The following is a 26,174-nucleotide window of genomic DNA, read 5'->3' as shown; positions in this document are numbered from 1 at the left end:
GGGAAATCAGGTAGAACAGAGAGTCGCCCAGTTGTCTGGCGATCTCGGAACCACCTTTGAGTACCTTTCATATTCTTCAGCGGCCCCAAGCCGCCTAGACAAGGAACAAGACATTTCCAGGAAAAAGATGCTTAGCGATCCCCTAGGCAGGGCTCCTTGGTGGAGTTTGGCCATGAAAAGTTACGTCTTGCATTACCAGCTGGCACAACACCCTTCTCAGTTCCCAGTAGCAAATGGGAAACGAAAAGGAATTCAAGATGACACCAAAATGAATCTTTTGCCTAAGTTCCCCCCCCCTGCCCCCCACACCCTTCCAGACGACACTATCCTAGCCCAGATGCTCTGCTTTGGGCACCTGGGCAAAACACCAGAGAGAAATAAGAATCACCAATTCTTTTAGTCTGGGCTGAAGGAAAATCTTCCAACCCAATCCGCAGCGTATCCACCTACACCCATCCCAGGACTCCCGCTGATCAATAAACCTCGCTTCCCAGACACTTTCTTCCTACTTTATCCCAAACGTTTAAGTCCCTAGCCTCACCCGCCTCTATGTCCCTTCTATTCCAGTCTCCAGGACATTTCCTCCAACCTCTATGGCCACCCCAAAACTCCCTCACTCCAGGCGCCCTTCGCCCCATTTTCCATACATCCACCGGCTCCTCTGGGGAGCCCGCCACCCTCGTGATTTTCCCGCCGAAACGCGTGCCCTGCGCGCGGGGCGTGGGGCGTCGGGGCTGGCCCGGCACTCACCAGCTGCAGCAAGCCGGGGACCACGACGAGGGGCAGCGGCCGCAGGCGCATGGTGCCGGCTGGCGCGGCGTCTCAGGAGCTGCGCGCCCTCGCCTGCTTCTCGCGCATCTCCACTTCGGGGGGCCGGACTGAGGACACCGGGGACGGAGCGCAGCGCTTCCCGCGTGGAATCCGAGCGCCGCGCTGAGCGGTGCAGCGCCGGCCGGCTGGCTGGCTGGCTGGGTGGGTGGGTGGGTGGGCGGGCGAGGAAAGGGGAGGGAGGAGGGCAGGCGGGAGGTGTCTCCCGGGGCCCCTACGCGAGGGGGGCTTGGAAAGAGCGTGCGGGACTGCCAGAGCTACAATCGTCTGCTCTGGGGTTCGGTCAGGGTCGGAGGGAGCCCAGGGGACGCCCTGCAGGTGCAGGCGACGACTCGAAAGCTTTGGTGCGCGCGGAGTTTGCGCGCGCAAGGCTATTCTAGTGCTCTCGCCCTGCCAGGCTGCTCTCTGGCAGAACTGAGCGCTCCCCGGCCAGCTGGTGTCTTGGAGTCCCCGCAATGAAGGGTGTCTCCTCTCTCCTTTGGTCGGAGCAGCTAGGCTGTACCTGGAGTCCTGCCCACTGAGGGCTCCCGCACCTGGCCTGGGAACCTTGGGAGTTGGGAGTGTGAAGGGATCTCCCCGCTGGATGTAAGAATGAGTCTGGAAGAGCACCCAGGGAGTTTGTAAGGGAAGGGAAAGGCAGAGTCCTGGGGTGTGGGGGTGTTGCCAAGGGAAGGTGGGGATGGACAGAGCAGCAGAGTGTTCCACGCCTCTGTGCGGGCTAGCGGGCACGAGAAGCTGCTGATCCGGCTGCAAGGATTTCTGGAGTTAGGAAATAGTGGGGACCTCAAGGAGTGGTAGTGGCTGGGCGGTGAGAGAAGCAGCTAGGTGAAGCTGTTCCGGCTTACTCTGGTTTGGGAAGGATGTAGGCAGACACAAGTGTGGGAGAGCAGCAGAGCCACCCTTTCTACCTTTCTACTCTTTAGATGCCTTCTGCCCAGGGAGAGGGAGGAGTGGTTTAACCAGAGGAGGGCTGCCTCAGCCCCTAGTCCTCCAACGTGGGAAATCTTGGAGAGGGGTATCTTTTATGCTGGTTGAAGCTGCAGACCCCAAGCATGAGTCCTGATCTCTGTTAACACCTCTCCATTGGCGAGAGCGTCTAAGTAGCTCTGTGCTGGACATCCAGTGGAAGATCAAAGGCAGTGAGGCTTGAGGCTCCACAGTGTTCAGGGTGAATGATAATTAAGCATCATCCATCAACCCCAATACTGAACAGGTGAAAAATAGAAAGCTGTAAGGTCCCGAGAGGCAAAGGCACTTCTCCACGGACAAGAGTCTAGGCAGCTGCTTCAACAGAACACTCAAGGCAACACATGTCCTTATGTCTAGAGACACAAACAAAGTTCTTACAGAAGGAAAACACATTGAAGCAGGGAAAGAGAATTGCAATTGATTTCCAAGAAAAATACGACAGAGAGGTTGTCATCTGAAGACAAGAAAAAAAGTTTTCACTTACTTCTCAGACTTCAAAATAGGACCATGGGAACCATGCTTGAAGCCCAGCATCCTTGGTCCTGGGTTCTAAAGGTAGGAAGATTGACTTGAGTAGGGAAAAAAATCCTATTTGTCCTCTCAGTTGTTGCAACATTGCCTAAGTGAGGCCAGATTATTCTAGATTTCTCTGGGATCCCTGTGAGATTTTGGAAGACTGTATCCCTGGGACTGCAGATTGGTATTTTTTTTTTAAATAAATTCAGCCCTCTGTATAGGAAGAGAGAAACAAGCAAGGGCCATGCTTCACCTGCAACCATTTACCGAACCTGGGTGGCTGGCTCTAATGACTTAAAGCAAATCACTCACGGACTGGACTCTCTTGCATTTCGTTTAGACTTTGCCTTGAAACAGACTCAAAAACAAATGAAATTTTCATATCCGGATCTATAGCTCACTCACGTCACTCCTGAATCCCACAAAAATGCTCTCTTTTTACCAAAGGCTGAAGCCTAGGTCCAGCTGATCTAGAAAAGCACTGTGTCTTAGAGGCATAAATAAGGTAATTTAAACAATTGGAAAGTTTCTGAGTCTGTTGATTTTGTCTGACTTGGGTACCTCAATAGAGTTTCATATTGTTGACAGACAACCTTTAGGGAAAAGAAAACAGAACTTCATGGAAAGGATTTGACTCAAAAAGAAGTCATACTTTGTAGAAAAGGTGCAGCTTAGCAGCAAGAAAGGCAAACAGGATTGCAAGCTGCAGCATCTCAGGTTCAGTGTTTCAGTGTAAACTCAGCTGATCACCTCAAAGCCAGAAGGTTAGATCCTTTTTGATTTAGTAATTTGCAACTCCATCATCTCTAATTCTCTGCAGGAGAACTGTGTGACATAAACGTATCACTATAAGTAACTTTGAAAACAAGAAACTTTGTAGTTTAATTATTGAATTACTGATTTTTTATTTGAATTTATTCTATCTCTTAATGTTTGTGCTCTTAGGAAAACTTTTATTTAAATGTAGAACATTAACTTGGATATTTGAAATCCTAAATATATACATTCCTCCCCCCCTCCACACACACATGAACTACAGAGTGTTGAATTCAAAGCTAACTAAATCATTTGAGTACTCAGGCTATATAGAATAGAGGAAACATGAATCACTGTGGCATAAGTCTGACATTGTTGTGCTTATTTATAAGGTGACTATTGATCATTTTCTGTGCCACCTTAATTTTATAGTACATATTATAGTAAAAAGAAAAAAGGAAAGAATGAGAAAAGGTTTTTAAAAATCTAGGGAGAGAACCAGGAGGAAGAAAGATAGACAGAAGCCTTTAATATATTATCTGTCTTCCAAAAAAACAGGTAGATTCAATCAAGAACAGATTCAATGAACAACACACAGCAGATAATAACAAGTGCAAGTGCTGTTCAGTGAAGTTGCAGGGAGAAAAGATGGATTCAGGGAAACACGGGTGCCTCATGGACAAGACCATATCAAAGTCTGATGCACATAGGGGAGAATTCCAATGGTGTAACTCCTATGAACAAGCAACTTACAGTCTAACAAAATAAATATCAGGAAGCGAGAACACGTGTTATCACACAGGCGGGATCAAGGAGAGGGGGCAGACAAATGGAGAGAGGAAGGGTAGACAAAAACAGGCAGAATATTCAATAAATGTTAAATATTCATTTAATAATAAAACAAATATGAGATGAAATGAGTTGAATCAGCTTCAAGAATAGTCATGTTACATCTGTGTTGGGGAAAGTGGGGAACACAGTTCCACATGGGAGTGATACTATGAGTAAGCACAGAAGGGAGAGCTTTTAGATAGAAGAATGGATAAAAACCAGAGCAGACTGGGTGGAGAAAATGTGTTGAGGAAAAGTGAGAAGTAGGGTAGGTTATGAGTGAGACTCTAGACATCTGGGAACACCAGGCTGAATAGTCTAGACTTAATCTGCAAGAAATACGGAGTCTTAAAAATCATTTTTAGAATAGGCAAGTTATACAGCAAGAGGCATAAAGATGTATGTGGTGGTAACACACAGGAGTCTTGAAGAGGAGGTGGCCTAAGGAGCAGGACATGGCTGCTAGAAAGAAATGTGGGGAGAGATGTAAGTGCAGGAACTTTGCAGGGATACACTCAACTGAACTTGGTGCTTAAGTATTTAAAACTTTTCTGGCAGATTAAAAGAATTAAAAGAACCATAACACCTCTGATTCTCTAGTGAATCAGATCATCTTCAAGGGTGATTTTTCACAAGTGTAAAATGAATAAGAATATTTTGTTTGTTTTCATTTTGTCAATTCTTCACTTGAACTTGGTACCTGATCACTGTCCCTGAGTATTTTGCTCAAGGTTAGCACGCTATCTTATCACTTGAGCCACAACTTCACTTTCAGCTTTTTGGTAGTTAATTGGAGATGGTTGTCATGGACTTTGCTGCCTGGGCTGGCTTCAAACCATGATCTTCAGATCTCAGCCTCCTAGACAGTAGGATTACAGGCAGAAACCACTGGTGCATGGCTAACAAGGCTCTTTTCATATAACTCCATAGCAGAAAGTAGACCCTACCGAATTGGCTGTCACATGATTCTACTTTTTTCACCGTTAGATTTTTCAAAATTTTTATTTTATTGTAAAGATGCTGTACAGAGGGGCTTCAGTTACACGAATAAAGTAATGAGTACATTTCTTATCAAGCAAAGAACATATATGGATATTTTTCAAAGCTTTGGGGATAGATTTGGCAACTGGTATTTTTTTTTTGATGCTCGTCTGTATGTACTTTTCCATACCCTACTGTGCATTAACATCATTAACAGAAAGTGGACAGGAGTGTAGAATGAAGGTTAGTATTTCATAGTTGCAATGGGTTTGAGATATTATCCAACTTTCTCACTTTACATGTAAAGAAACAGGCTTAAAGGGTTACATGACTTGCACCTAAAAAGGCATGGGCAAATGTGTGACTTGATTGAAGGCTTGAGATTCTAGGTGTGCTGACACCTTTGCATTCCATCCCTCTGCCTCAGGTACTTTCTCCCTGCTACAAGTTATAAAAGTTTCAATGTAGTGAATGAGTGAACCTCTAGCTAATAAGAGATATGGGAATGATCTGTGAATGCTAAAAGGCATGGGATATATATTATCAGGTCAAGATATTCTACTCTACTAAGCCTGAAGCACTGATCTGGCAATAATTTTACAAGGATGAGAGGTGAGGAGAATAACCTGACATAGACTAATGCACAGCCTTCAGAGAAGTGGGCTCAAGAATTTGAGAGAATGGAAGTACTTGCTTGAAGGAAAGAGAAGTATTGAGAGTGTGTTCCTGCTTCATACCTCTGCAATAAGAAGCTTGTGAGGCTTATGGTAGTAATACTTAGAAACTAAATTCCTTTCGAGTTCCCACTCTTTCAGTAATTGGCTATTCTTGAGTCACTATTTCACAGAAGAAAGTGTTGTATTACATTGAAATCTAAATCCAATTGTATGATAGAATCGCTGGAGACCTTAAATATCTTTGAAGATGAGCTTGAGTATTCACAGTTTACACCAGGCAAAGTTGAAAGCTATTGCCCTACTAGCAACTTGTTTTCTCTCTTTTTCCTCCTCTTTTTCATCTGCCCTTCTTTCCTTTCAACCTCTTTGTTTTTCCTTCCAATTATTTCTACTCCCCCTGCAGGAATGGGGAAGAACAGGTAGAATGCATTTAATTCTTTAACAGAATATCATTAGCCCTGTTAGCATTCTTGGCTCTACACATTCTTCTCAGGAGAGAACCTGACACTTTATTTCTAGATATCTGGACGTGACTAGAGGATTTATAAAATTTCGGGACATAAATATTTATTCCAGGTTTAAACATAAGCCAAATCTTCATCTGTAGTGAAACTACTTTTCTGCTCTCCTTTGGTGATGTCAGCATGATCTCTTTCTTACCTCTTTTGCATATTAGAAAGAAGTAACAGGACAAGTTGACACCAAGTGTCAGTAGCTAAGGAGCTGAGGAGAAACTCACCGGAGGAAAAGAAGAGGAGAGCTTCTCTCTCCGTGCTAAGATGATTCCATCTTTGCCAAATCAGATTATGTAAACTCTCATTACCTTTTCATGTTTGTGCCTATACACTGTTCATGTACACATGGCTAACTTAATCATCACATTTTCTATTTGTATGTCAGACACAGTGGATGTCATCACTGAAGGAATTATTTAACCTGCTTTGATTGTTGTTTTATATAGAGAGAGAAGGTATTAAAAAAAAAAAAGAACCACAGACAGGTAGAATTGAAACATCTTAGTGTGTAGAGGAAGTATTGCAGAGGGAAAAGGGTGTTTCCACATTCACATAGCCAAGCCTTATCAGATCAAGACTGTTGACCTGGTTCAGTAATTTTTTTGGCCAGGCTGGGCTGACTCTGTGGGTGGTATGACTCTGTGGAGAACATATTGCATGTGTTACAGTAAGAAAGGAAAGTGAAAGGAAAACACAGGTATACCAAAAGGACATTTCTTGTTTGAGAATATTGGGGTTCCAAGAGAGGGAGGACAAAAACTCAGACTGAAAAAAGACTTTCCTCAACTTACTCTCTACCACAGGTTTCCTAATTCATACTGATAATGCAGGTTTGGATGAAAGTGCTCAAACATAACTCAGATGACAACAGAAACTAATTTAATAGCTAACATGAGAAGGTAGTTTAAAGGCTCGTTTTAAGCAGTTTGAGACCAAATTCAAACTTCCTGAGCTGTATAAAAGTTACCCACCCAAGTACCAATGTGTGTGTGTTTGCAAGTGTGTGTGTGTGTGTGTGTGTGTGTTTCTTATTAAAGTGGTTCACAATAGCAGCTGCAGAAAGATTGAATTTGGGCCCTACAGGGTATGGGATAAAAACCTACCTCCTAATTTTTGTCAGAGCTGGTCTCTCCATCACCATACCCAATTTTCTGCATGAAGGAGTTTTCAGATGCCTTTTTCCCTTAACCTGGCCTCTCCTTGCTCAAGTGCCTCCAATTTTCCCTTGATAGGTCCTTGAATGACACTCTTCTCCTGACTTGTGGCACCTAAACTGTCTATATTTGCTTGTGTGGATTCTGAATATCTACCATCTTTTTTAGACACAGACCTGAAGCAGAAAAGCAGGCAAAAATGGCAATGTTCAAACATAGTCCATGTGGATGATGATTCAAAATTATGCCAGGCTTTGGTGTCTCACACCAGCAATCCTAGCTACTCAGAAAACTGAGGATGGTGGTTCAAAGATGGCTTAAGCATAAAAGTCGGTGAGACACTTAACTAGCAAAAAGCCTGAAGTAGAGGTATGGCTCAAATGGTTGAGTGCCAGTTTTGATAAAAAAAAGACAAGCAAGAGCAGCCTGAGTTCAAGCCCCAGTGCTGGTGTACACTCACAAAAATGATATGAAATCCCTTTACTCTGTGGAACATGGATTACTCCTGACACCAAAACCATCATCATTGTCACAACATAGAAGCAGCACCATGCGCTAGAAGGTTTCAGCATATCAAATTGCTATCCCCTGCTTTTAATCATTCGAATTCACTTTTTTGTTTGCATCCAGGTTTTTAGTTATCAGAACATCGCACCTTGCAATATATGTGATGCTTAAACCATGCTTTCTTAGGATCAATGAGTACAAAAAGTTATGACATTTCTAGTCTTTTTTTGTTAAACTCAACTGGTGCCTGGACCAGCATTAACATACAAGTGCTGCCATCATGTTTTTTGTTTTTGTTTTTTTTTTTTGCTTGTCTGTATTTATTTATTTTTTTTTAATTTTTAATTTTTATTTTTTGTGAACATATTGTACAGAGGGGTTACAATTACATGGGCAAGATAATGAGTACATTTTTTATCAAGCATTGCAGCCTCCTCCTTTGTTTACCCTTCACATCCCTTCCCAGCCTCCCCCCTCCCCCCCAACTAATCCCGCCCCCCCCCACCAAAGTTGTAAAGTTCGTTTTTTGACATGACAACTTGTACTTCTCATAGTTTCATCGGGTCCACCTGTATCTTTAACCGACTTGTTTTTCCCCATCTCCTCCACAAATTATACCGACATCAAATATAGTGAAAGCAGGGGTTGTACTGTGGGGGAGGGACATACAAAGCTACAAAGAAATAATCTTATAAATGAGTTAGAAACAAATGCCTGAAAGAAAAAAACATTTAAAAACTTATCTAAGGGTTCATTTTCCTAACATCACATTATCTTGCCATCATGTTTTATATCAATGGGTGTCAAGTGTGTGATATCTTCCCACCTTGGAACAAAGTGCATTAGAAAACAAATAAGCTCATTTTCCTGAGATGATAAAGTCCAGACTTACATTCAGGTTTACCACTAAGGTTTGGTTTTTAAAAATCCCAATTTCTAAATAGCTAGGGGCTTCTATTTTCCTCCTCAGTTGATCTAAACTGAACTTGTCTACTGTTTCCCTGTCAGAATAATAATCACACCAAATGCCTTTCTTTACTTATTGAAATATCTTTAGTGCTATCTACTGGTCAGCAGAGGCATTGCCTCATCACGGGTGAATTTCAAGCAATTTGTTGTGGTTCTTTTAAGTATTACTAAGCAGGGGCTGAATACATGCTATGCATTTTACATTCAGAAACCTGCTTTTGGGGATGATATCACTTCTAGCTATCTCTCATTGTCTTCTCACTTAGTGCATTCTTTGATTAGGAGTCATACAAGTTATCAATGAAATGTGATGGGCAGCTAGCTGTCAATTTGTCCTTCCTTTGAGTAGCTAAAATCTGATTTTTGCTGAGTAATGTGAACAGATAAAAATAAGCCATTAATATCAAATGAGCTTAGCTGTCTAGGATTAATCAATAATAAACTTAGGTCTTTATGTATACAGAGAGGAAGAACAGAGAAGTCAGAAAAACTCCTTTCCAGTTAATTTGCACTCAATACTAGCTAACAAGTACATGCCAATACTAATAATATTGATCAAAATACTGGAAACAGATACCATTAAGTGTGAGTTAAAAATCAATCCAATTTATGCTAGTCAAACCTATTCTTTCCCAAACCCTTTTCTTTATTAGCATCTTATAAATTACCAAGTTTATAAATCAAAAGCCTATCAGGAAAGAGTAAGAAAGTAAGTAAATGGAGAGTCATTTTTTTACTTAGTGTACCAAGAGAATGAAGGTGTCATTTAGGGCACAGGGCTATAAAAGAAGAGCCAAAAACAGGAGATCGAACTTGCATTAACTGAGGCAAAAATCCAGATTCTGGAGCATTAGTTAAGAAGGACTTCATGCAGTTAATTGGACTTAATAATATATAGTGAAATAAAACATCTTATATAAATGTTTAGGTTTTTGAAATGTAACTTTTGCCTTTAATTCACTGATTTTAAACTACTCACTCAGTCACTAGAAGTTATTTGTTTCTGTTCATAACTACTCCAGATTACCTTCTCTTTGCAATACAATGCTAAAATGGAAATATTCTGGGTCTGGAACTGTATATTTAATTTATTGAGTTATCTGTAGGAGATTATTAAAATGATAGATATAAGTATTTTGATTGTTAGGAAAGAAAAAACACGGTTAGTTTAAAACTAACTTAAATGTTTTATCTTGGAAATGGAATAGTTTTTAAAATGTATTTGTAGTTACAAATGGGAGAATCTCACTGATATTTTCTCTAATTATTCTTTACCTAAGCTTTCTGTTTTTAAAATCTCAGGTGCCTTATGCATATTTCATATAAAATTATTGCAACAACCTTACAAGGTAGAGGTTACTTGTTACTTGAAATTTGTGAAGAAAAGGCTGAGGAGCACCGACAGCAAATACTTATCTCAAGATAACTAAACTCTCAAGAAATAGAACCCACAGTTTGGACTCTGAAAACCCTGGAGCTTTCTTTCCTAACCATTACCCAGCATTGCTTCCAGCTTTATTACTGCTTACATCTCATAAGATCTAGTCAACCTCTTCTTTTCTTTCCCAAGGTGAGTTGTAGAAAAGGGAAAGCAATGGCAAGCAGTATGAATGTAGTTTGGAATTTACTGAAGAAAGTGTAAGATCTGGAGGCTGTGTGTGTGTGTGTGTGTGTGTGTGTGTGTGTGTAGAGAGAGAGAGAGAGAGAGAGAGAGAAAGAGGGAGGAGAAAGAGAGGGATGGGGGAAGAACATATCTGATGCAAGCCTTGACACCAATGGACTCAACCATATCTCCCCAAAGCTTGTTAAATTTAAATAATATGAGTACTGTTTTCAACTAGAAAAGATAGGTCTATTTTTCAATTTCATTAGTAATCACTATGATAGACTGTTCTATGTAACTACGTCAGTGTTAGAATCTCTCTTATTCTATGGATAGTTGTAGGGTAAACATCCAAAGAAAAACTTTAGGAGATCTGCTCTAGACTGCAGAATCCTGACAGTAAGCATTCCTTTCTGAAAAATCTTCCCAAGAAGGAGTAGTGACCGGCAGACACTTAGGAGGCCTAGCAGTCCAGCCCGTCCTCCCTCTCTGCCACCTTACCCAGTTCTTCCTATTGTCATCTTTGTGAGAGAACAGCTGTCCTGGTACACCCCTCCATGCTTGGCAGTGCATCCACAGATGTAGTGGATACAGAAGTGCAAGGCCTTCCCATGAATCACTCCACGGGCCACTAAATGATTTCATGATTCCATTTGACTTCTCATTTGACATGTTTTCAAAAGCCCCATTTCATAAGGGGGACTGCTGAGCGACCTCATTAATGAAAGGATAAAATTTGGAGGTGGTTGGATACAATATGGCCCTTCTTGTTCTAGAATAGACCTGCAGGCCATTGCTTCTTGAAAAAAAAAGAAAAGAAAAGGAAAGAAAAAGAAAATACTAACATTTCTAAAGTTTCAACTGCCCCAGACTTGTGCAAAAATAATTGGTAAAATCCCCATGATACTTCAACTCCTCCCTTCTGAATAATTTGTTGCTCAGAAACTCCTACAATTGTATAAAGTGTAAAGCCTAATTTCTGCCCTCACTCCCCAATTCTGTTTGTTCCAAACTCTGGTTCTCTAACTCAACCCTGACGGATACAGTCTCTAAGTTTTATCCTCTCTTTTATTTACAGTTTAAAATTGGTTACAATGGTCAGAGTTAGTTAATAAACTCTGAGTACTCATCTCTGTCATGTTGATTGCCTGATCATTTCTGGCTTAAAATGGCTTCTTCCAGGGGAGTATACACCTTTTAACTTGCAGCAGAATACATATTAGTAATGACTGCTTTCTGATTTTCTTTTCTTCCTGCTACAGAGGATTCTGCTTGGTCCTGCTGTTGTTTTCCTCTTTTCCTTCCTAAGGGAAGTCTTACTTTACCAGGCTTCATGGATTTCAGTGATGGCAATTCAGGAGTAAATGTGTAGAAATAGGAAAACTGAAATCCAGACAAGACAGGGAGGATTGGAGGAGATTTTCAGAAGTCATTGAGAGAGAGGTGAGTCTGGTGGCCCTGGCTCATGCCCATAATCCTAGCTACCCAAGAGGCTGACATCTGACTATTGAAGTTCAAAGCCAGTCCAGGCAGACAAATCTGAAACTCTTATCTCCAATTAACCAGCAAAGAGTCAGATCTGTGGCTCAAATGGTAGACCGCCAGCCTTGACAGGAAAAAAAGCCAAACAAAATTTCAAGACCCAGGATTCAAGCACCAGTTAACAGCACAAAAAAGAAAGAAAAACAAAGTGTATGGGGATGAGGGAGGGGGAGGTAGAAGGGGAGAGGGGTAGAAGTGGTTTCAATATAAATATAACCAAGTGGGAAAAATTGATTCCAAAAAATATTGTGACATTAAAAATATTGGAAATCCAAATTATTCTGAAATTAGTTTTGGTTGCAAGAAATGGGTTTGTCAAATCATGCCCCTCTCTGGGACTGAACTATGTGCACTGTGATTTCCTAAGAGTCACACATATTTACATAAGCGTCATGACTTAACACATGGTCTCAATATAGATAATGAAAAAACACCCAAACCTCTTAAATTCCTTAAGATACAAATTAGTCTTGTGCTACTCAACGTGCAAAAATATTCCAGATGGTTGTCTATAGATCATGCCTATAATCCTCGCTACTCAGGAGGCTGAAATCTGATGATCACAATTTAAAGCCAGCCCAAGCAGAAAAGCCCATGAGAATCTTATCTCTAATTATTAACCATCACCAAAAAGTGGCTTAAGTGGAACAGGGCTAGCTTTGAGGAAGAACGCTCAGAGACAATGCCCAGACTCTGAGTTCAGCCCCAGGATTGGAACACCTCAGGATTGGTACAAACACACACACACACACACACACACACACACACACATACACACACAAAGTATATTTCAACATCTATGCTTTTCAAAGTTATTGCTTCATGAACATAAAAAAGTTACAATATTTCTGTGAAAGGAATGTTGTGATATCAACGAAATTTAGAAAACACTGTACAAAACAAAGTTAAAGAGATTGATTCATTCAATGGCTGTTTAAGTACTTAGTTCTCTTGGGAATTTTTGAGAAGCTCGTTCAGAACCAGTGATATTCCAAATATACTTTGAGTGACACAGGGAGAACCACAAAATAGCCTTAACTTCCTTCAGAAGGAGAAATTAAGTGGGGCCATGATTAGAATCAAATGTTTTTGTCTCTAGTGATGATGGAGAGGGAATAAGAAAGAACAAAGATTGTGAGTTGACTTGGATTTATGTTCTTGACCTGATAAGAGGTAGATTGACTATTTTATTAAAAAATTCCAGTTAGCATGCAATGGAAATGTTTATAATTTTTGCACATAATAAATTTTCTTCTCTATGTCTGGTGTCATGTGTTTTGGCAAAAGAGAACAGCAAAATATTTTACAGAACAGTTTAATTTTCTCCTTTTACTTATATGTTTCTTTATAGTTAACCCATCTTTACATCCCTAAATTCCAGTAAACACTGATTTATTTCCTATCCCAAATAATTTTCCATTTTCCAGAGTATCAAAAATATGTACTCTCTGCAATGTGGTTTCTTTCCCATAACAAAACACCTTCTTAAAAAAATTATACTGTTGTATGAATTCACAGTTGCTCTTGGATGATTGCTTTGTACAGGTGTTTGGAACATTCAGTGGGGAAATACTAAGCAATGGCATTGCTTGGTCATATGCTAAGAAAGCTTGCAAAGTATTTTTCCAATGTGTCTGTACTTTCTGCATTCTTCCCAGCAGTGTATGAATAGTGGTTATTGCTCCTTATCTCTATCCACATTTGCTACTGTCAGATTTTAAAATTATTAAATCAAGCTATTGTTTATGGAGTTCACTAGTAAAATATCTACTATGCACAAGTTCCTGGTTCAACGCTCAGCAGTAAAATAAAATAGGGGGGGTGGGAGAAATTACTAAGGAAGAGTTTTAAATGATCTGACCCTCAAAATGGTATCTGATGTATGAATTAGCTTGGTTGAGCCATCCAATATTCAAAATATCATGTTGTACACAATAAACACATAGAATTTGTTTTGTTGAGGTAAAAAATGAATTTTAAAAATATATGTGTGATGCTATTTCATTGTATTTTTTATTTTCTCCGTGTTTAAGGAGAGATTTTCATATGCTTATTTGCTATCAATACATCTTCTTTTGCCAGGCACTGGTGGCTCATACCTTTAATGCTAGCTACACAAGAGCCTGAGATCTGAGGATCGTGGTTCAATCCTAGCCAGGGCAGGAAAGTCGGTGAGACTCTTATCTCCAATAAACAACTCAGAAAACAGAGAGTGGCGCTGTGCCTCAAGTGGTAGAGCTCTATCCTTGAGCTGAAGAGCTGAGCGACAGCACCCATGCCCAGAGTTCAAGCCCCACGACCGACCCCCACCCCCACAAAAATATATATGTATATCTTCTTTTGCAGTATCTTTTAAGACACTTTTCCTAATTATTAGAAAGTTGTGGTATTTGCTTATTTATTACTGAATTTTTAGAATATATACTCATGGCATGGCGTATGTTTATTATTATACATGTAGTTTGTAAATATCTTGTCCTATAGAAAAGATCCTAAGCTCATTCTCCTAAAAGAGAACTCCCTGAAAAAAAAAAAAAGAAGACAATGGCCCTTGCCTGTAATACTAGCTACTATGGAGGCTGAGATTTGAGGATCTCATTTCAAAGCCAGCCTGGGCAGGAAAGACCATGAGAATGTTATCTCCAATTAACCATGAGAAAGCCAGAGTGGAGCTGTGGCAGTAAGTCATAGAGTGCTGGCCTTGAGCAAAAAAGCACAGGGATGGTACCCAGGCCCCAGTTCAACCCCACAATTGACCAAGAATATATATATATATATATATATATGTGTGTGTGTGTGTGTGTGTGTGTATGTATGTATGTAGAAGTCAAGTTAATTGACATTTTAAAATGAATTGTGTCATGGATGTTGTGTCTTAATACTCTTGGATAAACATAAATCATTACAGATTTCTTCTCAAAGATATATGGTTTGTTCTATTTTATTTTATTTTACTTCTTATGACTGTCCTAGGACTTGAAATTAGGCCGGGGTGCTATCCCTGAACTTTTTGCTAAAGATTAGCACTTTACCATTTGAGCCACAGCTCCACTTCAGGGTTTATTATTGTTGTTGTTGATATTATTATTGCTGGTTTATCAGAGATAAAAGCCTCATGGACTTTTCTGCCTGGTCTGGCTTTGAATTGTGATCCTCAGATCTCAACCTTTTGAGTAGCTAGGGTTACATGAACCATTGGTGCCTGGCCTGGGTTTTATATTTTTACATGTATCTTTTAGGTAGGTGATCATTTAGAATTGTTAATATTGTTTATAAAAATGTAAGATATAGGGCTAGGAAGGTGACTCCGTGCTAGAGCACGAGCCTTGAGCTGAAGAGCTGAGGAACAGTGTCCAGGCTCAGAGTTCAGGCCCCATGACCAAAAAAAAAAAAAAGAAAGAAAGAAAGAAAGAAAAAAAGTGAGATGTAGACCTTCCCCCTTTCCCATAGGGATATCCAATTATTCTACTAGCACTTGTTAAAAATGTCTATTTCTATTGAATTGCCTTTGAACCTAACTGTATGTATACAAATCTGTTTTCAGTTTCTCTATTCTGCTTCATTTTCTGTGTGTCTCTTTTTGAGAGTGCTATTGTAGCTCAAGTATAAGCCTTGTGATGTAATATGATTTTGTTTTATTTTATCATTTTCAGCTTCCGAATTGTAAGGTCCGCTCCTGGATGGCAAGCAGACTCCACCCTCCTCTCAGCAAAGTCTGCCCAGTACCTGTGTTACCTAGGCAACTGGCACATCTGGAAGAGGTCACATCTGGATTGATGTGGCCACACCTTTCCCCACCCCTACCCTAGATAAAGCTTAGCCCAGGGCCAAAGGCTCCCTTTTCACAGCCCCATGGAGTGCCAACAAGGCCTGGTGCCATGAATAAACCTATTCCTTCCCTGAATACCACATGCATGGTGCTGTTCTTACTCCGCAGCTTCTTCTTTAAAAACCTAACAAGAATTAGTGATTGTCCTGTCTTTCCTTGTAAGTTTTAGAATCAGCACATCACTATCTATAAAGAGCTTTCTGGGATTTATATTGTGATTGCATTTTTTAATAGATCTGAATGGAGAGAAACCATGGAAAATGAAATTTTGATCATTGCCTCAATAAGAACAACAAACAATAAAACGCAAACTCTAGTGGTTTCTTTCTATTAGAGGATTAAGTTAACTTTCTAGTTTGATACTCAAAGTATTTTTTTTTAATTCTAAGGGTGATATACAGAGGGGTTGGTTACATAAATAAGGCAATGAGTACATTTCTTGTCGAACACTGTTACCACCTTTCTTGTTTCCCTCCCCCTTCACTCCCCTCCCCTGCAAGTTGTAAAGTACATTTCCAACATAGTGTCTTGTGAGTATCGCTGATGCTTTAGTTCACCCTTTGTTCTTTGTCTCACCATTTTGTTATTACCCTTCCCTTCCACAAATCAGATAAACATATAAATACACAAAGTACCAAAATAAAACAGTGACAACAGGGAATAAACCAAAGGGGGTAAAATGAAGGAAAAAAGAAATAACTTCACACAACATATTGAAAACAACAACAGCAAAAAAGTATGGCCATAGCTTGGAGTTCATTTTGATTAGCATCATTATATATCATCATATGTACATAGCTGTCTTTTTTTATTGTGAAAATACTGTACAGAGTGGTTACAATTACATGGGCAAGGTAATGTGTGCATTTCTTATCAAGCATTGTTGCCTCTTCCTTTGTTTCCTCTTACCATACCTTCCCATCTCCAATCTCGCCCTGCCCTGCTCCCTCCCCCCAAAGTTGTAAAGTTCATTTTTCAACATAATGTCTTGTACATCTCATTGTTGCAATGGGTCCACCTGTATCCCTATTTAAACAATTTGTTGTTTCCCTTCCTCTCCACAAATTATACCAACATCAAATATAGTGAAAATGGAGGTTATACCGTGGGGGAGGGACATACAAAGCAACAAAGAAATATCTTGTAGATATGTTAGAAACAATCCCAAGAAAGAAAAAAAAAAACACTTGAGTCCTTATCTTGGGGTTCATTTCGTTTAACATCAACTTATCTGACCATTTCTGCTTGTCTCAGACATATACCAGTTATTGCAAATAAGGGAAACCATGGGACCTATGTTTCTTTGGGCCTGGCTTACTTCACTTAATATAATTTTTTCCAAGTCTTTTCCATTTCCTAATAAATGGGGCAATATCATTCTTTCTAATGGAGGCATAGAATAGCTGTTGAGCTATTGTGATCTTCTGCGAGGAATATCCTAACCATATATTAATTATTAAAATTAACATTAAGTCTTTTAAATTTTATTTTTTTAATTTTTTTTGGGTCTGGTTGTGGGGCCTGAACTCTGGGCCTGGGTGCTGTCCCTCAGCTCTTCAGCTCAAGGCTAGCATTCTACCACTTGAACCACAGCGACACTTCCGGCTTTTTTTTTTTCTGCTTATGTGGTGCTGAGGAATTGAACCCAGGGCCTTATGCATGCAAGGCAAGTGCTCTACCACTGAGCCACCTTCCCAGCCCTTAAATTTTATTTTATTGTGAAGATGCTGTACAGACTGGTTACAGTTACATGAGTAAGGCAATGAGTACATTTCTTGTGGAGATTTTTTTAAATCATTCAGCACCAACCTATTTTCCAAGCCTTACCTTCAGAATTTTTCAAGCTAGATTTCATCTTTAAATTTAGTCACTGTCCCTGAACACACATGGCACTCTTGTATATAAATTTATTCCTTTGCCTTCTCCAAACTCCTGCCTTCCCTTCATTCCTAACTCAAATCCATTTTCTTTTAAACATTGTGTTGGTAATTGAACTTTCTATATGTTCAGGGTGTTAAGTGTGATCATGTTATATTTACACATTATGTGATGATTACCAAAATGAAAATAACACATTCATTATTACCGATCTGTACATTAGTTCCCCAGAAATTTTGTTATAAGTGAGTTTGTACCCTTTTACCCTATCATTGTCTATTTTATTATTTTTTTTTGTCTGTCCTGGGGCTGGAAGTCAGTGACTTCTTTTGCTCAAGGCTTCCACTTAGAACCCCAAGATAGGGACACAAATGGTTTTTTTTCCTTCCTTGCTATTGTTTATAACAGATTTATAAGGTACCATGTGATTTTTTTTGTTGCTTTGTATTTTCCTCCCCTATGGTATAACTTCTGTTTTCACTGTATTTGATGTTGGTATAATTTGAAAAATGAACTTTACAATTTAGGCAGGGTGGAGGTGGGGGGGAGAATTGTAGTTGAGGAGGTTGGAAGGATGGGATGGTAGGGGAAAAACAAAGGAGGAGGCAACAATGCTGGATAAGAAATGTACATCTTGCCCATGTAATTTTAACCCCTCTGTACGTTATTTTCACAATAAAAAAGAAAAAAAAAGAAATGTTCTCATTACCTTGCACATGTAACTGTAACCCCTCTGTAACAGTATTTTCACAATGAAAAACATATTCTTTTTAAAAAGAACCATAGTGCCATTCCTGATATCTGATAGTCAATTAGAGATAAGAGTCTCACTGACTTTCCTCCCAGGCTGGCTTTGAAATGCAATCCACAGATCTCAGCCTCTTAAGTAGCTAGGATTACAGGTGTGAGCTATGAGTGCACAGCTATGAACTGTCTTAATGGTAGCAACACCTGGACTCCTTGGAAGTAGAGGTTATGTTTTCATTCTTTTATATTTCTGCAGAACATGGAATATGCAGTGCAATTGATTGCTATTCTCAATTGATTAAACTTTCAATGTTTGAAACACTAGTAATAAATTATTAAGATTTCTAGCATGACTACAATATGAAATGTTTGGTGTGGGAGGTGTTCAATTTGGTAGGGCCTTTTATGAAGTTCATTTACATAGTTCCAAGTGGTCCTTTCATTTTCTCACTATTCAACCTCCTCATCTCCCTGCCTTTGACTTCTGGGTGGGCATACTTCATTCTTGGGGGTTCCCTGTGATAGATCAATCTATGAAGAGACAAATTTCCTGGGGTTGTATTCCTTAATTCTTCTGATCAAACGTTCTTCCCTTAGCTGTACCTGTCCTCAAAGGACTCTTTCTTTCTAAGTGATATATAGGATCAGAAAAAAGAAGTGATTTTAATCTGATAGATTAATCTTTGAAGATACATTAATAGAATTCAGGGTAGAATATTTTAGTGAAAAGCACACGTACTTTTAAATCTGACAAGCCCATATTCAAATTCAATCTCTAATAGCTACCATCTTTGTCACCTTAGGTAAATTGTATAGTTTAGATAAGAGCATGTAGGGCATATCTAGAATGTCAAGGCAAAAGGCAGGAGGTAGCATATTATACAACATTTCCTTTGACCTGTCTCTTCTATAATCCTTTTCTGAAAATATGGTAATAATCATTATGCATTTAAAATTTTTACTTTGTCAGGCACAGTTCTATGTGATTCAGAAAAAAATACTCATAATCTTTTTTTTTTTTGTTTTGTTTTTTTTTGCTTATGTGGTGCTGAGGAATCAAACCCAGGGCCTCATGCATGCAAGGCAAGCGCTTTAACCACTGAGCCACCTTCCCAGCCCTACTCATAATCTTTAAGCAATCTAACTCTATAGTATTATTTTATCCTCTTTCAAAAGAACAAATTTATTTTAGAGAACATCTTGTAAGGTTGCAAAGTAAGAAAGTGGTGAAGCTAATATCAGAACTATAGTCTGATTACTTTTAAGATCTGTCAGAGATGCAGGGAAAATGATGGACAGGGTAACACTGTATATATAAACTGCCAAGTGGAATGTAAAACCCTTTGTTCAATTACTGAAAGATAATAAAAAGAAAATAAAACTAGTCTCATATACTCTTCCATCATGTCTGTCTAGATATATTCAGTGTATCTCAGAAATTCCAAGGTGTCAAAAATCGGACATACCCAACAACTAGATACATGAAAAAGATTTTATGCTGCATGAATTTTTCAATGGATTTTCTGACCATACAGCAAGTGAAGTATGGATTTATAACGTGTATCTGTAATTTGTTACTTGTGCTTTAATTGAGCAAAGTTCAGATCCAGGACATTCCTTTGGAAATTTCTGTCCTAGAAATTCCTTTTCTTGGAAGGGGTAGAGGGGGATATGTCTTTACCTGCACTTTTCACATGCAGCAGAGTCTATCCTGTATCTCTCTTCATCTGTTTTTTTGGCTTAGTCCCCCTATTTCCTGGATGTTATAGTTATAATATCCTTTCCTTGGTTTCTTACCAGGTGCTAATACAGCTTTATCCAGTGGAATTCTGTGAAAGTCAAAAAGGAAGTAACATGTTGGTGACATTGGATATCTTTCTGAAAGATTTTTAAAAAGTCAAAGTACATTGATAGTTTGACTGTAGACTTTTGAGTTGTGTATTATTTTCCTTTAACATTTGGGAAGTATTGTTTTAGTATCTTCTATTATATATTTGAGAATTTTTAAAGTACATTCAGTTCAAAAACAATTTGAAGAAGGGTTTTTTGGATGCTTTAATTGATTCTACTGTGTTCAGCATGCCATAATGTTGTTCATATAGAGTGGGCTTAAGTTTATGCACCTGGCTGAACACTTTGTAGCCCCCACCCCCTATTTTTTGTTCCAGTACTGGGGCCAAGGTGCTGTCCATTAGCTATTTTTGATTTTTTTTTTTTGATTAGTCGTTGAACTCTGGGCCTGGGCACTGTCCCTCAGCTCTTCAGGTCAAGGCTAGCACTCTACCCTTTGAGCCACAGCACAACTTCTGGTTTTCTGGTGGTTTATTGGAGATAAGAATCTCACCGACTTTCCTGCCTGGCATGGCTTTGAACTGTGACTCTCAGCTCTCAGCTTCATGAGTAGCTAGGATTATAGACTTGAGCCACTTGAGCCCAGCTCCCTTAGCTTTTTTGATCTAGACAAGTGCCCTATCACTTTAGCAATAACTCCACTTCTGGCTTTTTGGTGATTAATTGGAATAAAAAAGTCTCAGCCAGCCCAGGCGGCTTTGAACCACATCCCTCAGATCTCAGCCTTCTTAATAGCTAAGATTATAGGCATGGGCCATCTACTGGGCTTCAATAGACCTTTTTTATTTATTTATATTTTTGCCGGTCGTGTGGCCTGAACTCTGGGCCAGCTCTTCAGCTCAAGGCTAGCGCTCTACCACTTGAACCACAGCGCCACTTCTGGCTTTTCTCTTTCTGCTTATGTGGTGCTAAGGATCGAACCCAGGGCCTCATACATGCAAGGCAAGCGATCTACCACTGAGCCACCTTCCCAGCCCTTCAATAGACTTTTTAATGTTAGAAACACATCCTTTTATTTTGGAGAATTTTTTTTTCTTTTTGTCGGTCGTGGGGCTTGAACTCTGGGCTTGGGCGCTGTCCCTCAGCTCTTCAGCTCCAGGTGAGCGCTCTACCACTTGAGCCACAGCGCCACTTCCCGTTTTCTGGTGGTTTATTGGAGATAAGAGTCTCACGGAGTTTCCTGCCTGAGCTGGCTTTGAACCGCCATCCGCAGGTCTTAGCCTCCCGAGAAGCTAGTATTACAGGCATGAGCCACCAGCACCCATCAAATGTATCCTTTCTTTCTTTTTCTTTTTTCTTTCTTTCTTTTTTTTCGGGGGGGCTCAGTCATGGGGCTTGAACTCTGGGCTTGGGTGCTGTCCCTGTGCTCTTTAGCTCAAGGTGAGCGCTCTATGAGAAAGTTTTTTCCTTCCCTTCTTTCCTCTTCCTCCATTCTTTTCCTTTTTTTGTTTTTTTTTCCTAAAAGCCAAATATTTTTATCTTGGCCTGCCTGCCTGCCTGCCTGCCTGCCTTCCTTCCTTCCTTCCTTCCTCTCATTTCTTTTAATCTTTAAGTAGTGGTATAAAGGAGTTGCTATTTAACAAAGCAGTTTGATCTTTGTCTTTCTATTCTGATCTTATTTTCTACTCTTTTCAATCGTACATTTTACCTCTTTGATTTTCCTAATTTTGTCTTCCAAACTTTGTAATCAATTTTTAGTTTATGTTATTGCACTAGGTTAAAAGTGCTATATTCATATTTTAGGTTATGGATGAAACACCAATCTTTCTGAGAAAACAGTTTTGTTTTTAAAATATTACTATCCTTGTAGGATCTGTGGTGTGTGTGTGTGTATGTGTGTGTGTGTATGTGTGTGTGTGTGTGTGTGTGTGTGTGTGTATAAATTCTTCTTCAAATCACTTTGCTTCTGTCTATCTAGGTTTCAGTCATTAAGACTTGTATAATGGTAGAGTGGTCCTTAACTGTCTGCTCATATTGAAGAATGGCTTACTGAAAAGCTGATTCAAGCAGTGTGTGTGTGCACATGTGTGTGCACATCTGCACACATGTGGGCATGCATGTGTATTGGCCTCTAGACTTAACTGAAAGTTACTTTGCCTGGACCATTTCCTCAGAGAACGCATATGTCAATGCCTTTAGCCTTCTGTCCTGACAGAACACTCAGAGGGATTTTCAGTCCCTGTCATGTAACTCTTCCTTCCATAGCTCCAGTGTAGATAACTGTAGGAGGGCTTGATGTAAAATGCCACGCCTACTCCAGTGGAGTCTGCTTAGCATGGGAAACCATCTATCAGACCTAAGAAAGAGGCTTCAGAAACCTATCTCCAAGTTTTGGGACTTCACCGAAGTCTACCTCGGAGAATAGGGCTTCTAAGAAGCCTACTCCTGGAAAAAGGCTGGCAAGCCCCTGGGAAAGATGTGTTTCTGCCTTTCTTTTCCTTACTATATAAGAATGCCTATTAATCTTTTACTGTTTCTGCTGTTCATCGTACTTACTCATTGTCAATGTTCCCTTATTCAAAGCTCTTTCTTAAGAGTGTTGATGACTCCAATATCTGATGAGTGTCTTAAAAATATGACTAACTCACCAGAGTTAAATGCTACCCTGGAAGCCCCTCTTATGGAGGCTAGTAGACAAGCCATAAGCAAATATAAAAGTATTGGGGGCTTCACGAAGTCATTTCAGCAGAAGGAATTGTTTGTAAGAGAGTTGCAAGAAGCTATAGGCGTGGCTAGAACAGAAAGAATGTATGGCAATTGCTGAGATAACTACTTAGGAGAAAGAACTTCCTACTCTCTTTCATTTACTAAGAGACTTGCTAGATCTAAGTCTCCTTGGTGTTTACTATTAAAGAAGGAACAGGAAAGATCTTATGGGACAATTAAGGCCTCTATAGAAATAAGGTAATGGTTAGATGGTGACAAACATCGAAACCCATTATATTTCTTAGAGATAAGCTGGAAACAAGTGCCCTTTCAGGCGACCAGCTGGTGACCACCCAAGAATGAAGCCCTGCAGCAAGATTGTGTAAACTTTTGCCCTTTCAGGCGACCAGCTGGTGACCATCCAAGAACGAAGCCTTGCAGCAAGATTGTGTAACCTTTTGCCCTTTCTTATGGAGACTTTTTGCTATAAAAGTTTGTTATCCTCTGCATTAAATCGCACTCAGCACTCAGCATCCACTCCTCTTGTGTGTGAGTTGTCTGTTTGCCATCTCCCCACCTATTCCAGTTCCTCCCCTAGGTGTCCTCCATCGTCCCGACAGAACCCGGTCCTCGGAAGTAAAAATTCAGTATTTGAACCTTTATTGAATCTCCTCCTTCTGATTATGCTTTTTTTTTTTTTTTTTTACCTTCAAGGATGTCTGATATTCATCAGCCCAGCTAGGTTCTGTTATACAGTTTCCAAGATGGAGAAAGGGAAAAATTTCATGTGTCTGAAACTAGGAAGAGTATTTAGGAATATGTTTATCTCACAAGTTCCAACTGGCCTTCTGCTTCTCCTTACCTCTTCAAGATACCTGAAACCATCTTCGCCTGAGACTTCTCTGGGAGCTGCAAATCTGGTTTATTCTCAGTTCTGACATGACTTACTTTGGATTCAGCTTTCTTGAGTCTATTATAGCAGTTCTTAAAAGTTCCAATCCTTTCAATTTGTGTTTTAGTTCTTTTTAAACATTCAACTGATTATTATTGCAGAAGTGTTTGGAGGAACATAAATAAATATACATGTAGTACACTCATAAATTACCAGCTGGGCTTGGCTTAAGAAAGCAAACAGCTATCTTCTATATATCTATATATTTATAGAAGATTAGTTGCTTGAGAGATATGTGTGTGTGTGTGTGTGTGTGTGTGTGTGTGTGTATCCATAGTATCTGTCTAGTCATGGTGAATGACAGTTGCAGTTTCAATGTGTTGGTCTTCAGGTTTGTATTGCTATTACCCCCATGTCACATGTGAGATGAATGAGGCCTTTTCTATCACTCTCTTTGTACAGCTATGCCTTCATACTTGCTTTTTGCTGTTAAGCACCAACTTGCTTTGGCTGTTTCTTCTTTCTGCTTTAATATTTTCCATTTCTAGGAAAAGAGGGAGAGACCGTAGAATATTAAATTTGCAATATTCAGACTTCTTTTTAAAACCTAAATCTGTTGATATTCCATCTTGCTTCATTTCTCCAGGGTAGAATGTATTACTAAACCTGAATATTTAGTTACTGACAAACCATCAGGCTCCAAACCCTTAAATTAGTAAAAACTAATGACAAACTCAAACAAATAGAACTAGTTATTTCTATTTTATGATGAGAGATTTCTTTCTTTTCCTCTAATTATATTAAACCCAAAGCACAAGAGGGTGTTCAGGATACCCCTTTTAGCTTGACAGGTGGTTAAAAGCCAGATCAAACTATGTCATCAAAGAAAAGAGAAATAACTAGGCTTTAAGACAGGATTTGCAAATGTGTTAATAGAAAGTTATTTTAGTACTTGTACATTCATGCTGCTAAGTCCTAAATAGTTCTTAGACTCTAATTTAAAGATTTAAAAAAAGTAAGATCCTTGGCACAAATTTACACCACCATATGACATGCTGTGCAGGGTTTCAAGGGCATGTCACAACCACCAAACATGCTTTAGTGGCTCAAAGGGCTCTTTCCAAGTACACTCAACTTTCCCAAGTTACAGCATACAGCCAGTGAACTTTCTTACATCATCTTGAAAAATACAATGGAAAGACAAAGAAGTAGAGAACTAGAGAACTTAGAGAAATGAGGAGAAACTTTGGCTTCTAAAAACATTTCAGGAAAATATTTATAAATACATATATATTTCTGTTGATGTGATGGTATACTTCTGAATTGCTAGAACACTTCTTATCCCCATCTTGACAATCATTCATTAGCTGACTCTGATGCCATGGATCAGTGGTTGATTCTCTTAGGACTCAGGTGCCTAATATGCAAATAATGTCAATAATGGCAGAACTGTAAAGCTGTAGTGATGACTAGAAACAACATGTGCTACTCACATGTGTTATAGTACTCCACTGGAATTCAATCCTCATCAGTGAGAAATGGTTATTATATTTTCCATGAACAATTTTAAATCTAGTTAGACAGCCTAGACAAATGTACCAAAACCATAACCCATATTAAGTGCCAGCAAGAGGCAGAGCTAGGACTTCAGAGTGTAAGAAAGCTATGATTTGATTTGTTGGGTGTGTGTCTCCAGCAAGCTCCATAAGGATGCAATCCTGCTCTACTTTTGCTCTGTTTTGCATCCCCAGCCTAGATCAATAGAGCCTAGCTCATCACATGCTGATTACTCCTAATTTGCCAGATATTTCTGACCGTCTGTCTATGCCTTGAAAATGTTTGAAGGGTACCATGGCTCATGAAACTGGGGGGAGGAGGGTAAGGGAGGGAAGGTTCATATGGAAAATTATCCTTAAGGACAGGTGGAATATGAAGAGTCAGAGTATGTGGCACCAGGGCATTTCAGGCAAGAAAAGGTGCAGAATTAGGAAACTATTCTGTGTGGAGGTGATAATGAACCAAGAGGACTGGAAGAGATTTGTCACTACTAGGAAGAGAGAGATAAGATTGATGGATATTGGGGTTTGCATTCTGGGAGTCTTTTATTTTCATTTTTAAAAAAGCCAGAGTAAGAAAAATTCCCCTTTGAAACTTCTCTAATGCACAAGCTACTCAAACACCAGAGGCCCCTAAACACATAGGGGAAATCTTGCCCAAGGATTTCCCCATTCTCATTTACATTGTGAAACAATTGTTGCGGGTCTGTAAGTAGTGATGTGGAGATGCTGCCTGTTTTTCATGGCTTGAGGCCAGAAAAATTTTTGCCCAGCTGGGGAACCTTAGTCAGACCAGATCGCTTTTAAATGTGCAATCAAAGCCAGGTCAAATGTGTTCCAGAACAGACTGAGAAATGGGAAGCCAAATATGATAAATCCTGGTGAGTAGTTGGCTGTGAGAAAAAAATTGGCTTGGCATGTTTCCAA

General features: G+C 39.6%; 1 pseudogene; it reads left to right on the top strand.

Moving 5' to 3' along the window:
- The first annotated feature begins 593 nt into the window (after positions 1 to 593).
- The window catches only part of LOC105996086, a 71,288-nt pseudogene continuing 45,707 nt past the window's right edge, over positions 594 to 26,174 (top strand).

This window comes from Dipodomys ordii, unplaced genomic scaffold (assembly GCF_000151885.1).
Source record: "Dipodomys ordii isolate 6190 unplaced genomic scaffold, Dord_2.0 Scaffold126, whole genome shotgun sequence".
Lineage (NCBI taxonomy): Eukaryota > Metazoa > Chordata > Mammalia > Rodentia > Heteromyidae > Dipodomys > Dipodomys ordii.
The sequence above is the reverse complement of the archived record's forward strand: the minus strand, read 5'-3'. Positions and strand labels throughout refer to the sequence as shown.